Below are 16,780 nucleotides of genomic sequence, written 5' to 3' on the forward strand. Positions count from 1 at the left end.
ATAAATAAATAAATAAATAAATAAGGCTTTCTTTGATGAGAGAAGTTAGATGATTTTAAAGATTAATCTGTGAACAGAAAACAAGCTTTTTTTACATAGGAACTGGAGATTATGCCTTCTTGGAAGTCATGGAAAGGGTCACTGTAGAATCATTCATATAATCTCTCCAACCCTTCATCAGGTTTAAGGTTAGTAGCTATCATAAGCCTTGGGTAGAAAATCTTTACCAACAACACTCTTAAAGTTTTGGGGAAAGGCCAGCCCTATGGTTAACAAGTCTAGGACAGAAGGGCATTTTATTAATATAGTGACAAACAGGATCAAAGACAGATTTTTCAGTCATCACTATAAACATTTATGGACATGTATCTAGCCACCATTGTTAACATCTTTTTTTTATTATTTTAATCACCCAATGCTCATCAAAATAAGTGTACTCCTTAATCCCCAACCCCTATTTTACCCATCGCCCCATGCACCTCCCTTCTGGAAACCATCAGTTTGTTCTCTATGGATAAGAGTCTGTTTCTTGGTTTGTCTTTCTCTCTTTTTGCCCCTTTGCTCGTTCATTTGGTTTATTAAATTCAATATATGAGTGAAATCATATAATATTTGTCTTTCTCTGACTTACTTCACTTAGCATTATACTCTCTAGCTTTATCCATGTCATTGCAAATGGCAAGCTTTCATTCTTTTTATGGCTGAATAATATTCCATTGTGTGTGTCTATATCTATCTGTATCTATATCTGTATCTATATCTATCTACATCTATCTATATCTATATCTATATCTATATTTATATCTATATGTAATCATCTATATATGTAATCATCTATATATATATCATCTATATCTATATCTATATCATCTATCACATCTTCTTTACCCATGTATCAATCAATGGATACTTGGCTGTTTCTGTCTCTTGGCTATTGTAAATAATGCTGCTATAAACATTGGGGTGCATGTATCTGTTTGAATTAGTGTTTTGGTATTCTTTGGGTAAGTACTCAGCAGTACAATTGCTGGATTGTAGGGCAGTTCTTTTTTTAACTTTTTGAAGAACCTCCATAGTGTTTTCCATGGTGGCTATACCAGATTGCATTCCCACCAACGGTGCAAGAAGGTTCCTTTTTCTCCCCATCCTCATCAATACTTGTTGTTTCTTGTGTTGTTGATTTTAGCCATTCTGAGAGGTGTGAGGTAATATCTCATTATAGTTTTGATTTGAATTTCCCTGATGATAATGATGATGAGTGTCATTTTACGTGTCTGCAGACTCTTTGTATGTCTTCTTTGGCAAAGTGTCTGCTCATTTCTTCTGCCCATTTTTTAGTTGGATTATTTGTTTTTGGGTGTTGAGTTTTATAACTACTTTATGTATCTTGGATACTAACCCTTTATTGGATATGTCATTTGCAAATACTTTCTCCCATTCTATAGATTGCCTTTTGGTTTTGTTGATTGTTTCCTTAGCTGTGCAGGAGATTTTTATCTTGATGATATCCCAATAGTTCATTTTTGCTTTTGTTTCCCTTGCCTCCTAGGACATATCTTAGAATAACTTTTGCTGTATCCTAGAGGCTTGGGACCATTTTTTTTCATTTCCATTTGTTTCTATTTAGTTTTTAATTTCTTCTTTGATATCCTGGTTGACTCATTCATTGTTTAGTAACATGTTATTTAACCTCCAAGTATTTGTGATCTTTCTAGATTTTTTCTTGCTCACTTCTAATTTTATAGCATATGGTTAAAAAAATGCATGGTATGATTTTGATCTTTCTCAATTTGTTGAAGTTTATTTTGTGACCTAATATATGATCATTTCTGGAGAATGTTGCATGTGCATTTGAAAAGAATGTGTATTCTGCTGTTTTAGGATGGAATGTTCTGAATATATCTGTTAAATCCATCTTATCTAGTGTGACATTCAAAGCTATTGTTTCCTTGTTGATTTTCTGTTTAGATGATCTGTCAATTGATGTAAATGGGGTGTTTAAAGTCCCTTACTATTATTGTAATATTATTGATTAGTTTCTTTGTGTTTGTTATTTTTTTTAAGTTTATTTATTTTGAGAGACAGTGTGCATGAGCAGGGGAGGGGCAGAGAGAGAGGGAGAGAGAGAATCACAGCATGGAGCCCAGTGCAGGGCTCAGAGTCACGAACCTTGAAATCATGACCTGAGACAAAATCAAGAGTCCGATGCTTAACCGACTGAGCCACCCATGTGCCCCAACTTTGTTTGTTATTAACTTTTTTATGTATTTGGGTGCTCTGTGTTGGGTGCATAAATATATACAATTGTTATATCTTCTTGTTGGATTGTCCCCTTTATTATTATATGGTGTCCCTTCTTTATCTCTTATCATAGTCTTTGTTTTAAAGTCTATTTTGATCGATCTAAGTATTGCTACTCTGGCTTTCTATGACATCCATGTGCATGATAAATGTTTCTCCATGCCTTCACATTCAATCTTCAGATGTCTTTAAGTCTGAAATGAATCTCTTATAGGGATATAAGATCTCTTATAGGGATATAAGATCCCTTATAGGGATATAAGACCCATATAGATGGGTCTTGTTTTCTTATTCACTCTATTGCCCTATATTTTTTGATTGGAGCATTTAGTCCATTTACATTCAAAGTAATTATTGATAGATATGAATTTATTGCCATGTTGTTACTTGTTTGGTGGTTGTTTTTGTGGTTTTTCCCATTCGTCACTTTGAATATATCATGCCACTCCTTTTTGGCTTAGAAAGCTTCTGCTGAAAAATCCTCTGGTAGCTTTATGGTGTATCCTTTGTATACAACTGTCTTCTTCTGTCTTGCTGTTTTTAATATTTTTTATTTACCATTGTATTTTGCCATTTTAATTACAATATGTCTTGGTGTGGATCTGTTTTTGTTGATTATATTGGGGGTTCTCTGGGCTTCATAGATCTGGATATCTGTTTACTCCCCCAGATTAGGGAAGTTTTCAGCCGTTATGTCTCCAAATAAATTCTCTGCCCCCTTTCTCTCTTCTTCTGGGGTTCCTATAGTGCTAATGTTATTACATTTGATGGAGTCCCTGAGTTGCCTAAGTCTATTCTTGTTTTGTGTAGTTCTTCTTTCTCTCTTTTGTTCAGCTTGATTACTTCCCATTACTCTGTCTCCTAGGTCATTAATTCATTCCTCTGCTTCTTCCAGGCTGCTGTTCATTCCATCAAATATGTTTCTCATTTCGTTTATCGAGCCCTTTATCCTGCTTTTTCATTCCTTATCTCTGTGTTAATGGTCTTACTGATATCCTCCATTTTTTTTCTCAAGTCCAGTGAGCATCCTTATGATCACTGCTTTAAATTCTCTATCAAGCATGTTACTTATATCTGTTTCAAAAGGCCTTGGCCTTTTCCTTTATTTGGGATAAAATCCTCTGTGTTCTCATTTTGTCTAAGTCTTTTTGCTTCTTTTTCTGTGTTAGGAAAGTCAGCTACATTTCCTGTTCTTGAGGGTAATGGCTTTATGAAGAAGAGGTCCTACAGTGCCCTGCAGTGTAGTGTTCCCTGTTCCCCAGGGCCTGGTGCTTCAGGGAATGTGTCCAATGTGTGCTGTGTGTGCTCTGGTGTTGTGTTCTGGCTGCTTCATTCTTCAGGCCAGTCATTTGCAGAGGCTCTTTTTGCCTGTTGCGGGCAGTGTTTGGTCCCTGGCCTGAATGTGGTGCATTTTAACTGGGTGTGTGCTCTTGTCTTCTTGTGAAATGAACCCTGTTGTCACTTGCACCAGAAATGAAGCCTTGCAAAACACCCTCATCAGGAGACACAGTGCTGGCAGGGGTTTGGGCTGATCTTCTGAAGGAGGGAGTTCGACATGCTGGGACTGAGGCAAGCTTGACTGGGAAGAGCGGTTCCACTGGAGCACAGGGTGTGGTGACGGGTCTTGTGTAAGCAACTTAGGTCGCTTCCTAAACATCTGGTTCCTGCAGATGGCTCTGTGTTTATGATAAGAGGCAAGGGAGGTGAATGGTGCCTGCCAGTTCCTTTGTTCCTGGAGGGGTCTCTACATGAATGCTGCCTCTCTGTGACAAATTCCAAGATGAACAACTAACCTCCCCACTGTGTAACCCAGGCACTCTTCCGATCATTGTTTCCATGCTGTATGTCTGCATGCTGTTTGCCCTGCCTTCTCACCAAAAGCAGCCCCAATGCCTATGGACTCTATCCCAGCCAAGCCCTTTAAAACTCCAGGCTTTAAGCCCTGCTGATTCAAGAACTCATGAAATTTGGGTTCTCTCGCTTTCTAAGTCAATTGCAGTGGGGCTTCCTTTTACCCATGCACTCCCCTGTGTGCCAGTGTGTCCCTCACCCTTTTCAAGTTCGCTCTCCACTGCAGTGGCCATGATCCATTTCTCTCTCAAGCCTTATCTCCACACTTCCTACCTTCTTCAGTGTGACCTCTTTTCCACCTTAAGTTGTGAAGTTTGTTCTGCCAGTCTTCAGGTTGATGTCTGGGGCATGTAGGATGATTTGGTAGTTATCCAGTTGTATTAATGGAACAAGGTGATTCTAGGGTCCTCCTACTCCACCATCATCTTTCTCCCTCCTCACCATTATCAACATTATTAACATTTTATGGATTTCTGTATTACATATTGAAAGGAGTTTAAATTCAAATACAAAACGAGCCCTTCCATTTGAATAAAGGTGAGAAAGAAGGTATTATATAAAATTAGGAAAAGAAACAATCATATCTAGCTAGTTATATTGAGATTCATATATCAGGGTGTTCACTACATAGACAATAAATGCATTATTCGTGTGATTCATTAAATAAGTATTTTAGGTAAGACAGAGAAATGCTTTATTTTATTTAATGCTTAGTCACTTATAAAAAGTGACAATGCAACTGAATATATTTGTACATGTAGAAGTTTATTTACCATTCTCTGCTAAAGAACCCCTTCCCTTTTTTCAAGTACAGAATCTACTGTGGACCTCCAGTGCTCAGTTCTAACACCCTTTATTGTTGTGTAAAGTTTCTGGCTTACAGAACATCCTGGAGAGGCAGTCTTAGAAGATAAAGGAAGCTGTTGGTAGAATGGCAAGAATGGGACTTTTCAAACCTGAGGAGTGATAAGTGGTACAAGTGGGTTAGTTCTGGGTAGGGGGGAGGGGAAATGCCAAAGATAGACTGCGAAGGGCAGGGAACATGTATGTCTAGCAATGAGATTTCTCTTTCTCTCATTTCTCTGTATTCAACTCCCAGCATTGAAATATCCCCGTGGGTCCCCCAAAGGTATTTTGAAAGTACATGGTCTTTGGAGTTGAATCCTGATTCATCACCTGCTAGGTATGTAATTTGGGGCAAGCTACTTAAATTTTTGAGACTCAATTTTCCTCATCTGTAACATGAGGATTATGAAATGAGATAAAATGAATCTATCTCTCAGGGCTGTTGGGAAGATAATAAAAATGTATGTAAAATCCTTGGAATATAACTAATGCTTAATAAATGGTAGACATTATTACTGAGAGTTTCTTTTTAAAAATTTCAGCTTTGCTTTTGATATAAGTGAATTACCAACTTTGTTAGACAGTATCTTCTTCATCTTTAATTTTCAGCACCAAATAGCTCTGTGACTTTGAGAAATGTCCTTACCCTTTATTTGATTCAATTTTTTCACAGATGAAATAATAGGGATAATATCTTGGGTAACACTGGAGCTCTGTAAGACTGTGGTGCTATCCACTTTGTTCTTGATCATAATTAAAGCAAGGTACAGGCACATGCACTATATTTCATAATGCGGCACAGCACAGGCCTCAGCAGCATGGACTCTGGAGGCAGTAACCTGAATTTCTGCTTATAGTTCCTCCACTTAACAGGGCTGAGTGATCTGTCAAGTCACTTTGCTCTTTTATGCCTCAGTTTCTTCCTTTTCTGGACTTCTTTGCACAAATTAATTTTCCAATGGTATTATAGAGAGCATCTTTCATCCTCAAACTTCTGTTGCCTCATATTCTAGTGGTGCTCTACTTTCGTAATGCTATAAATGGTCCTAATAAAAGTATTAAATTGTTTGACCACAAGCTGGCTAACCACCAACATTTCATTCTCTCACCCCAATCAAACAAAAAAAATGTTTCTAGACTGTCATTTTTCTTTTAGTTATAGAGCTATAGAATTATTATAGCAAATGTTTACTGGAAATTTGAGGTATTGCCACAAGAAATTAAATGTTAATAAAATCATTGACACAGAAAAGAGAGTATGAAGATCTCTTAATCAATACTGTCTCAGTATTTCCATATTCATGAAAGGTTTGGAACACTTGGCTTCCTACATTAACCCTCTGCTCTAGTGAACAGGAAAAATATTGTTTAATGAATATCTTTAACTTAGTAATAAGATAAAGATTTGAACTACATGGCCACTGGCATCTTTTCTAATGCTGAGATCCTATGATTTTTATGTCTTTCTTGAGAAGTTTATTGGCTATTAAAAATGGCAGCATCTGCAATGATCCCTAGACATGTAACTAGTGTGGGTCAAAAGGCTTTGTCCCAAGATGCTGAGTTGCAAATTATATAAAATATTCTTAGTAAAAATCTTTAAGTGATGCAAATCTTAAAGCTTTTCTTCCCGTTAGCAGATGTTTTCCCATTATTCCTCATCCTAGGGGTGAGTTTATCCCAGAACTTGAGATTCAGCAACTACTGAATATAGATGGAGATAATCTTGGTCAAAGGCAATGAACTTCCCAGCCCAGAGAGACTTGGTATTCAAGGAGTGCACCCTATTATCTACCATCTCCACTGCCTCTTATATTCATGCCACTTCTAAGTTGGTTCCACTCTAAAATTTCATTTTTCTAACATTCAGGATCACAACAGGGGGTGATTGTTTTTATCATCAAAAGAATCTCAATTAGATGTCAACAGATCCCTTTAAATACACCCCACCTTGCTTCTAATATAATTGAAACCATAACATTCAAAACTTTCTTGAGAAGTATAAACTTTGTTTTGTACATCTTTTCATTAGGAAGAAATAGGCCTCCACTTTAGCTTCCTTTCCTATTCTTCTTTCTCCTCAGTGACATCATTTGTTTTTTCTTCTCTACAGCCAGTTAACAACATTTATTGATCCCCGTTGTGGGTAGAGATGTTTATTACCTCCACTATTGCCTGTGCCCATTTGTTCATTCCTGGTCTTGCCCTCTCTCTCAAGATGTTGCAATAGCCCTCTTCATAACAGATTGTTTGCCATTATACAGATTCTTTTTTGTTGTTGTTTTAATGGGGAATGCCATGGGACTTGTGGAAGAAAGTAGTTATCAGAAGAAATATTTTGAGAACCACTCTTGAGCCAGTTTGAAAAGTTGTGCAGCTAAGGAGGCTGTCTTGAGGGCTTATGAATTCAGTTTTTGATGTCCTTCCTTTATACTGTGCTTTATGAATAAATATTGGAATGAATTGATGGTAATATGTCTTTATATTATGTTATTATTTATACTTCCTAGCAGGAAAAGCTACGGAGCTCATTTTAAAATCAGTGATAATCAATATAACACCAAAGTTGCAAAATTTAGAGCAGATTAACATATAATGACAATTCCTTAGATTCTCAGTTTACGTGCCATTTCAACATCCACTATCTGGGTGGGATCTCATTTGACAGGTAAGGAAATTGAGACCTAGGGAGGGAAGTGATTTGCCCAGGATTGCTCAGTTGGTAAGTGGCAGAGTTCACCACCAAAATTTAAAACCAAAAATATATGGCTATGACTTAACTATTGAAAAGTAAAATGCTCGATTTATGTGGATTTGGTCTTGCTATTTCTCCAGGTGCTCAAGTGTTATTTTAGCAAGCAAACAGATAAAGTAGTAGCAAGTGAATGAATCTTAGGCTGTGTTCAAATATTCTTGACAGGCGTCAAGCCTTCTATCTACACCAAGGACCCAAGTCTGCCATTTAATGAACAGGATGATGTTTGTTTATTTTCTTTAAGCCTGAGTTCTCCACCAACTGGCTCCTAGGTCAGAAAGATATATGAAACACAAACAAAAGTGCAAGTAAGGCCTATCATCAGCAATGCAATCTCACCCCCTGGTACCCTGCTCACCTTAAAGGAATTTATATTGACATTACGGAAGAGAACTCCCTAAATTATGTGCTAAATCAAGATCACATTTTAGAAGACAATAGATTTTCCTGGTCACATAAAGATTTTAGCTTACCATTCTGCTTCTTGAAATAAGCACTTATCCCCAAATTATTACGATATTGTCATGAATGTATATCAGGCTGTTTATATTTGCACCATATCCATTCTCTATATTTGAGGTTATACACATACCTGCCATTTCCTCTATCTCCTTTTTAAATATTTTAAAAATGAGTGAGACTATTCTACATTTTCCATACGTTATAATAGTAGAGCATCTAGAATTTTTTTATGTGTGCTCATGAATATTTTTAATGCAAATGGTGAGAGTTATGGTGATAAAAGCTCTGGAGACTGAATTTTTCCAAGTACAGAGATTGTAAACATGGTGAATTTGCTTTATCAAGAAATATTCCCAAACATGCTGATTTTTTCTTTTCTTGTCTTTTCTTCCTTCCTTCCTTCCTTCTTTCCTTCCTTCCTTCCTTCCTTCCTTCCTTCCTTCCCTTCTTCTACATGGTAGTAATGGCCCTTGTAAGACATTATAAAATGGAAAAAGATCAGGAAGAAAATAAACTTACTATAATCTCAGTATCTAGAGATTAAAACTTCAGGTTTTTCTGTATTATTAAATATATAATATAAAATTCAGATAACATTATATACACTGTTTTCTAATATACTTTACTCATTAAATGTACCATAAAGCATTTAAAAGCTCCTAAATAGTGCTCTAAGTTTCAGTTATTATTCTACTATGACATATCTTGAGAAAGAAGAACAAAGCTGGAGGGATCACAATTCCAGATTTCAAGATATACTGCAAAGCTATAGTAATCAAAACAGTATGGTACTGGCACAAAAATAAAAACAGATCAGTGGAACAAAATAGGCAGTTCAGAAATAAACCCTTGCTTATATGGTCAATTAATCTACAACAAAGGAAATAAGAATATACAGTGGGGAAAAGATAGTCTTTTCAATAAATGGTATTGGGGAAAAATGGACATCTCTATGCAAAATAATGAAACTGGATCACTTTCTTACACCATACTCAAAATTAAACTGAAAAAAGATTAAAGACCTAAATATAAGACTGAAAACCATAAAACTTCTGAAAGAAAACATGGACAGTAAACTCTTGGACATCAGTCTCAGTAATATTTTTTTGGATCTGTCTCCTCAGGCAAGGGAAGCAAAAGCAAAAATAAACAATTGAGACTACATCAAAATAAAAAGCTTCTGCACAGTGAAGGAAACCATCAACAAAAGAAAAAAAAAAACAACCTACTGAATAGGAAGAGATATTTACAAATGTTATATCCATAAGAGGCTAATATCCAAAATATACAAAGAACTTAAATAACTCAACACCAAAATACCAAACAGTCTGATTAAATAAAGGGCAGAGGACCTGAATAGAGATTTTTTTCCAAAGAAGACCTACAGATGGCCAATAGACACATGGAAAGATGCTCAACATCACTAATCATGAGGGAATTACAAATCAGAACCATAATGAGATATCACCTCACACCTGTCAGAATGGCTAGAAAAAGACAAGAAATAACAAGTGTTGGCAAAGATGTGAAGAAAAGGGAACCTTGTGCATTGTTGGTGGGAATGCAAAATACTATAGCCACTACAGAAATGCATATGGAGGTTCCCCCCAAATTAAAAATAGGACTACTATATGATCCAGCAATTTTACTTCTGCATATTTATCTGAAGAAAATGAGAATACTAATCCAAAAGGACAGGTGCACTCCAATGTTAACTGCAACTTTATTTGTAACAGCAAAGATTTGGAGGCAACCTGTGTCCACCAGTAGATGAACGAATGGATAAAGAAGATGTTAATACACACACACACACGCATGCACGCGTACACGCACACAAGAATATTACATGGCCAGGAAAAATATTATGTAGCCATTTGCAATAGCATGGATGTATCTAGAGGGTGTAAATGCTAAGTGAAATAAGTCAGACAGACAAAAACAAATACCATGTGATTCTACTTATATGTGGAATCTAAAAAACAGACAAACAAGCAGAAACAGACTCATGAATGCAAACAAACTGGTGATTGACAGAGGGGAGGGAATTGGGGGACTGAGCAAAAAAGGTAAAGGGGATGAAAAGACTTCCAGTATGGGCACCTGGGTGGCTCAGTAGATTAAGCGTCCAACTTCAGCTCAGGTCATGATCTTGTAGTCTGTGGGTTTGAGCCCCGCATTGGGCTCTGAGCTGACAGGTTTGGATTCTGCTTTGGATTCTGTGTCTCCCTCTCTTTCTGCCCCTCTCCCACTCACACTTTGTCTCTCTCTCAAAAAATATTTTTTTTTAATTAAAAAAAATGTATAGAGTTAAAAAAATACTTTCAGTTATAAAATATAATAAGTCATGGGGAGGTAGAGCAGGGCATGGGAATGTAGTAAATAATGATGTAATAACTAAACAAATGATAGCAACTAAAAACACTCAGGAATTCCTTCCCCTGTGTTCATAAAGGGATAATTTCCAGGGTTTTTCCCTCTTTATGCATTCTTGTAAGTATTTCTTTTTCAAAAACTTCTTGAATGTATTTAGGAAAGCTTTCAGCAAAACCAAGGCAGTGATTCATCACATCTTAGAGTAGAAAAGGCATTAATAGGTACATCTTTTTGCATCCAGGAAAAATTACCATTCAATAAAAAAAATTATGTTTAAAAATATAGTAAATTAGGAAGTGTTCAATTTCATGATTTTAACTATATTTGGAGTAAGAGACTTCACATACATATCTTTAAGCATCCACACAAAATGCTTGAAATGCTAAAAACTTATACCTTTCAGATTACTCTAAATTTTTCCCAAAGCGACCTTTATTGTTTTAACAGTAATTACTCCCATGGCTAATAGGTATTATCATGTGGGGTTGTTTCTAAGGCCTAAGGAAAGGAATCGAATTAAAGGGAGTGAAAGGGAAAAATGTGTTAGAAAAATACTTTTTCTCTTTGGTTGCAAATTGGAAACAACTCCATCCTGCTCATCCATGAACCCAGTTCCCTCCAGTAGGAGGGATTCTATGGATTTCAAGCCAGACCTCCTTGAGTATGAAGGTAAACACTGCCACTAGACACATCAGGAAGATGTCATTTTCTTTTTCTTTCTTTCTTTCTTTCTTTCTTTCTTTCTTTCTTTCTTTCTTTTCTTTTCTTTTCTTTTTGTGAGAGAGATACAGACACAGAGAGAGAGAGGGAGGGAAAGGGGCAGAGGGAGAAGGAGACAAAATCTTAAGCAGACTCCACACAAAACACAGGGTTCAATCTCATGACTGCGAGATCATGACCTGAGCTGAAATCAAGAGTCAGATGCTAAACTGACTGAGCCACCCAGGAACCCCAGAGAGATGTCATTATTAGGCAAGGCAACAGGAACCAAACAAAAAACCAGAACATCTTATTTACTTTCTTCACCTATTACTAATGTTGACCCCTGTTTCCAAATGCCTTCTTCTTCATACATTTGAACTTTAACCAAGTTTCTTTTCAAGATGTGCTTCTGAAACAAGGATTTCAAAATTTAAATAAAGAAATGAAAGTTCTTAGATCAAGAAAGTGAGGAGGCAATGTGCTTTTATTTCCTCCTGTGGAATTACACTCAGGCAAACACTACCTGTGGTGTTTGAAAAGCAAAATACCTTAATGCGACAAATTTATAATTCAAAGAAAGTGCCAAAAACTGTTTTCATTTGTATTATTTATGACATGAGAGATAATTGAAAGCTTGCTTCAATAGTTTCTTTTCTTTCTTTTTAAAAAAAATATTTTTGACTGGCTGTTCATCCTTTTTTTCATTCAGAAATAAGATGGGTTTGGGAATGAGACAAAGCAGCCTTTTTACTTTACCAAATGTTGTATTTGTCATTATCAGCTTCCCAATAGATTCACTCCTTTATTTCACTTCCTCTTTAGTTAAATATGATTCCATGAGAACAAGGGGGTTGTAGTGAGTGCCAAAATGTATATTGTAAGCAAAAGTAGCAAGGAAATGAGCAAGTAACTGAAGGTCCCTGGTCTACTTTTACGTGGGTTGATCGGTTGTGTAGGATGCTGTGGTTTTGTTTTTTCCATTCAGAATTTAACTTGAAAAATTGATATTAAAGTACCTGCATTTATTCCCTTTTTCCACTATGTATTTTGACTTATTACTAACTTAGTGGCCCAGTTATACTTTTCTCTTTAATAAAAATATCTGAGACAAACTGATTCTATCTGCAAGACTGCCAGACGAATCGTTTTCTTTCTAAAACTAGATTTAGGAAGAAGGAGAAGGCTAGTTTTATGAAGGCATTTTGGATGGGTGCACTTTGCAGATGGCAATGTTAAAAGCAGAGGTATAATTAGACACTGGCATTCTCAGAAAAGATTTCGAAAATCTAGAAAAGGGAGAGATCAAAGGCAGGAATATAGGATATGATATGAATTGGCTTGCATATACAACTTCAGCTGGGAATGCCACTTAAAAAGGGGACAGCCAGGGGCCCCTGGGTGGCTCAGTGGTTAAGCGTCCAACTTGGGCTCAGATCATGATCTCACGGTTCGTGGATTCGATCCCCGCTTCAGGCTCTGTGCTGACAGCTCAGAGCCTGGAGCCTGGTTCGGATTCTGTGTCTCCCTCTCTCTCTCTATCCCTCCCCCACCTGCACACTATTTCTCTCTCTCTCTCCCTCAAAAAATAAATAAACATTTAAAAAATCTTAAAACAGTGGGGGGCAGCCAAAACAGATACCATGTAGGGCTGCAGTTTGGTCCCTGCCTCTGCTTTCAAATAAAATAGGTAGAACGAATCTGACATTTTATGAATATCCTCAGATCCAGGGGACTGAAAATTATGACTCTTCTACTATACTCCAAACTACAGTTGAAAACATGACTTTCCTGCTACATTTAATGGTAAGACATTACCTTGCTTTCTTGTGGGCATTCCTAAGGATCAGTAATTTAAACAAAATAAAATACAATAATGCGTTTAGTGGATGTTGAAAAACAGAAAGCTATTCTGCTCTAGAGAAAGACCTCAGAATCTGCTTGAAGACCTCAGAATCAATTTGAAGACAGGCAGGATCAAATTATTTTAAAAAAAGAATTGTTTGCATATATTAAAATGTTTTCCCTGTATCCTACAACAACTGTATTATTTAAAAAATCAAAATGCGTTTTCCTAAAAAATGTCTGCACTCCTTATAAAAGTTAACTTGCCCAATAAATAACCTCAAGAAGTTTCCTTGAAAATTTGCCTTCTTGCCTTCCCTACCCCCACTATTTGAAAACCAAATTTTATTTCCTTTCTATTTCCAAGAAAGTTATAAATAAACCAATTTTCTCCGAATATGGGACTCTAGGCCATGCTGACCTCCACAGTAATTTGAGCTCCACCACTCACCAGTAACAATGTGCAGGCTGTTTCATTTCATCTGTGAAATGGGGATAATAATGACTACCATGTAGGACTACTGTGAGCATTAACTCAGAGAATATCTGTGAAGCTCCCAGCCCTGTGTGTCTCGTGAGACAGGCGCTCACATTGTTAGTTCCTTTCTGGTTCCCCATTAGTCTCCCTTCTTCTTTTTTTTTTTTTTAAATGTTTATTTATTTTTGAAAGAGAGAGAGAGAGAGAGAGAGAGAGAGAGAGAGAGACAGAGTGTGAGCGGGGGAGGGGCAGAGAGAGAGAGGGAGACACAGAATCTGAAGCAGGTTCCAGGCTCTAAGCTGTCAGCATGGACCCTGACTGGGGGCTCCCAGCACCGCGAGATCAAGACCAGAGTCAAAGTCTGACACTTAACAACCTAGCCACCTAGGCGCCCCTAGTCTCCCTTCTTGGTTCTCCCCTCCCTACAACCAGCTAGTCTCTAAATAATGCATATGTAATTGTTAGAACACCAGCACGAATGCCCAGAAGTGTTTGTTACTGAATTAACTCAGCAGTGAATCTGGCATTGCACCCCAACCTTTCCCCTTCCTCAATCCCTTTGGGCAACCCCTCCCTCAAATACCTGAGCTACACCCTGACCCCAGGTGAACTGTGAAACTGGCTATCACATGAGCATTTTCTCTCAGGGTTTCAAGCTGGTCTGGTTCTGCCTCAAAGACCAGAGGAGCTCATGTGCTCATGTTGCTCACAATTAACTGACTCTGGACATGTGGTCACTGCCATCAAGACCCGCCCCAAGGAGAACAGCAGTTCAATGAAATCTTAAACTCTATTTATAGACCACTTGAAACAAACACTTTCCTGTGAAGCCTAAGGAATCCTTCTTGAGAACAGGAAAGTAATTCACTCGTCCCAGTACTAACAGGCAACTGAAGGGAGGAAAATGCAGCAAGTCTGTGCTTTTCCAGTGTTCTACAATTTACAAAGCATTTGCTTTTGCTTGTTCTCCCATTTCACCCTGACACCATCCCAGGAGGCAGACAAAGCAGACACTAGTAAAAAAAAACAAAACCCATTTTATAGATTACAAAACTGATGCCTGGGAGGTTCAGGGAGTTGCTTACATTCATATGGCTGGTGAATGGTGGTGGTTAGAGAAAGAGGGGAGAGGAAAGTGGTAAAGGGAGAACTGTTTTCTGTTCACGCAATCAACCTAAACTTCAGTAAGTAATTATTTACCAATAAGAAAAAATACACAGGCAAGATAATTGTTTCAAAATGTACCTGCAAGCTTAAAAAATTGTTCCTTCTCCACTTCTAATAGGAAAACCAAAATATGAGAAATAAACACTCAGGGAGATTCTCCAGGGAAACATTTATAAACATGTTTGTATCTGTCTATAACATATACATACAGAACATACATACATAAAATACATACCTGTATTTTAGGAAGAAATTCCTTCTTGAAACCTCTCCAGATTAAAATGTGCCTATGTCAAGACTAATCTTGAAAAAGATGATAGGAATTTTTACGAGAAATTTTCATTGATTCTGCCAATCAGCTCTGAATATACACATCTTTACCATCTTTTTAGTGTGGGAGGGTGTTTGCATAAGTCCAGTATGTGCATAAAAAGCAAGACTTCACTAATATTAATTAGTTTATGGACCAGAAATGAGTTTGCTCTATACAGTTATTTTATTTTGATTTTAGCAAATAATTTTTAAGCTTTGTTACCTGGAAAGGGTATACAAAAACTTTTTGTCTTGAGAAGTACGTCTGGATAATTTAGAATAGCTACACTAAAATCTGTGTGTGTGTGTGTGTGTGTGTGTGTGTGTGTGTGTGTGGAGAGACAGAGACAGAGACAGAGACAGAGACAGAGATTGAGGGAGTGAGAGAGATTATGGCTTAAAGAGTACCGCTGGGTTAGCAAATTGGCTCAGTGCCACTGGGGGATTTTCAGATTTACCAATTCTCTGCCTATTGTTGCAGCTCTGATTTATGGACTTTGGAATCTCTTGAAAGGCAAAGCGTCTGGAGGTTAGGGTCTTTCCTTGCCAGTCCCTCCATTTCCCCTATACTGTTTTTGCCCATGTTCACCTTGTGGCGACCTTGCAGGACTCAGCGTTTTTACCTGAGCTCAGTAGCTGGGGAGCCCACTAGTGCTGGGGAGAGGGCAGTGGTTTCCATTCCTGGGTGATGGAGTCATGGGAGAAACTGCAGCGAACCAACGGAGAGTAGGACCGGAGCCGGGCTCCAATGTGTTTTAAGCGGCTCAGGACAGAGCAGCTGTTCTGGTCTCCCAGCCTGCAAGTGCTGCCTGCATTTGTCACTGACCACTGAAGTGTGTGTTTGTGCAAGGTGAGAGCTGGGTGCTTTCTCATTAATTTGGAGACAAATTGCCAGGTATTGCTGTTTATTGTGTTTGATAATTTGGGGATATTTAGATCACCACAAAGCCAGGACCTAGACTGCGTGTGGTTTTATTTATACCCTTGTTTTCTGTCACGATCCATTCAGCTCTCCACAGTGTCAAATTGTGGCAATGGATTGGACACAGTGCTGTTCTTACACTGAAATGTGATCAGTTTAGTGCTGTTTTCTTGGAATTTTTTTTCATTAATTGCTGCTGCCAAATTACCTTAGCTGTTCATATACAGAATTCCCATGCTGATCTGAAAGCACATGAAAACTGCTTCGGACATAAATCGGAATTGCTAGTTGTTGGAGTTCTTGCTGTGGTGTTTTCTTTGCTTCCCCCACATTTTAGTGGTTGAAACTTTGCGGAGAGCAGAGTGCCTTGGGCTCTGATCGGGTGATAGAAGTAACATGGGAGTTTCTGTGTTTTTGCTTGTCAAAATGAAAACTGCTTGGCTATTAGTGTGTGTGTGTGTGTGTGTGTGTGTGTGGGTGTGTGGGTGTGGACACGCGTGCGCACACAAGTGCTTACGCACACATGTGCGAAAAAAAAAACTGCTTGAGAACCAAAAGAAACCCAAATAATCTTCAGCTATATTTTAATGCATTTACAATTAACCAAATCAGCTTATAAGTCTTTCACTATCAGCATATTTGAATTTTGGAACTTCACGTTTTGAACACACAAGGACAATACAACTGTCTTGCGGGGGTGTGGAGTGTGTACTCACTAGGAGTACAAAGGAATCCAAAATGTGGTCTGGGTAAGCTGACAGGCCTTAAT

At 37.6% G+C, this 16,780-nt stretch overlaps 1 protein-coding gene across 2 annotated transcripts in view; it reads left to right on the plus strand.

Moving 5' to 3' along the window:
- ARHGAP24 (Rho GTPase activating protein 24) overlaps positions 1-16,780 on the plus strand; it is a 516,123-nt gene that overhangs the window by 327,322 nt on the left and 172,021 nt on the right. Inside the window, exon 1 of one of the 2 annotated variants that reach the window (XM_049632111.1) lies at positions 1,806-15,939. The exons of the other annotated variant lie outside the window; for it this stretch is intronic. The gene's annotated coding sequence lies outside the window, so the exon portion shown is untranslated. Of the gene's footprint in view, positions 1-1,805; positions 15,940-16,780 lie in introns of those variants that run through there. 2 annotated transcript variants of the gene reach the window in all.

This window comes from Panthera uncia, chromosome B1, assembly GCF_023721935.1.
Source record: "Panthera uncia isolate 11264 chromosome B1, Puncia_PCG_1.0, whole genome shotgun sequence".
NCBI classification, from domain to species: Eukaryota; Metazoa; Chordata; class Mammalia; order Carnivora; family Felidae; genus Panthera; species Panthera uncia.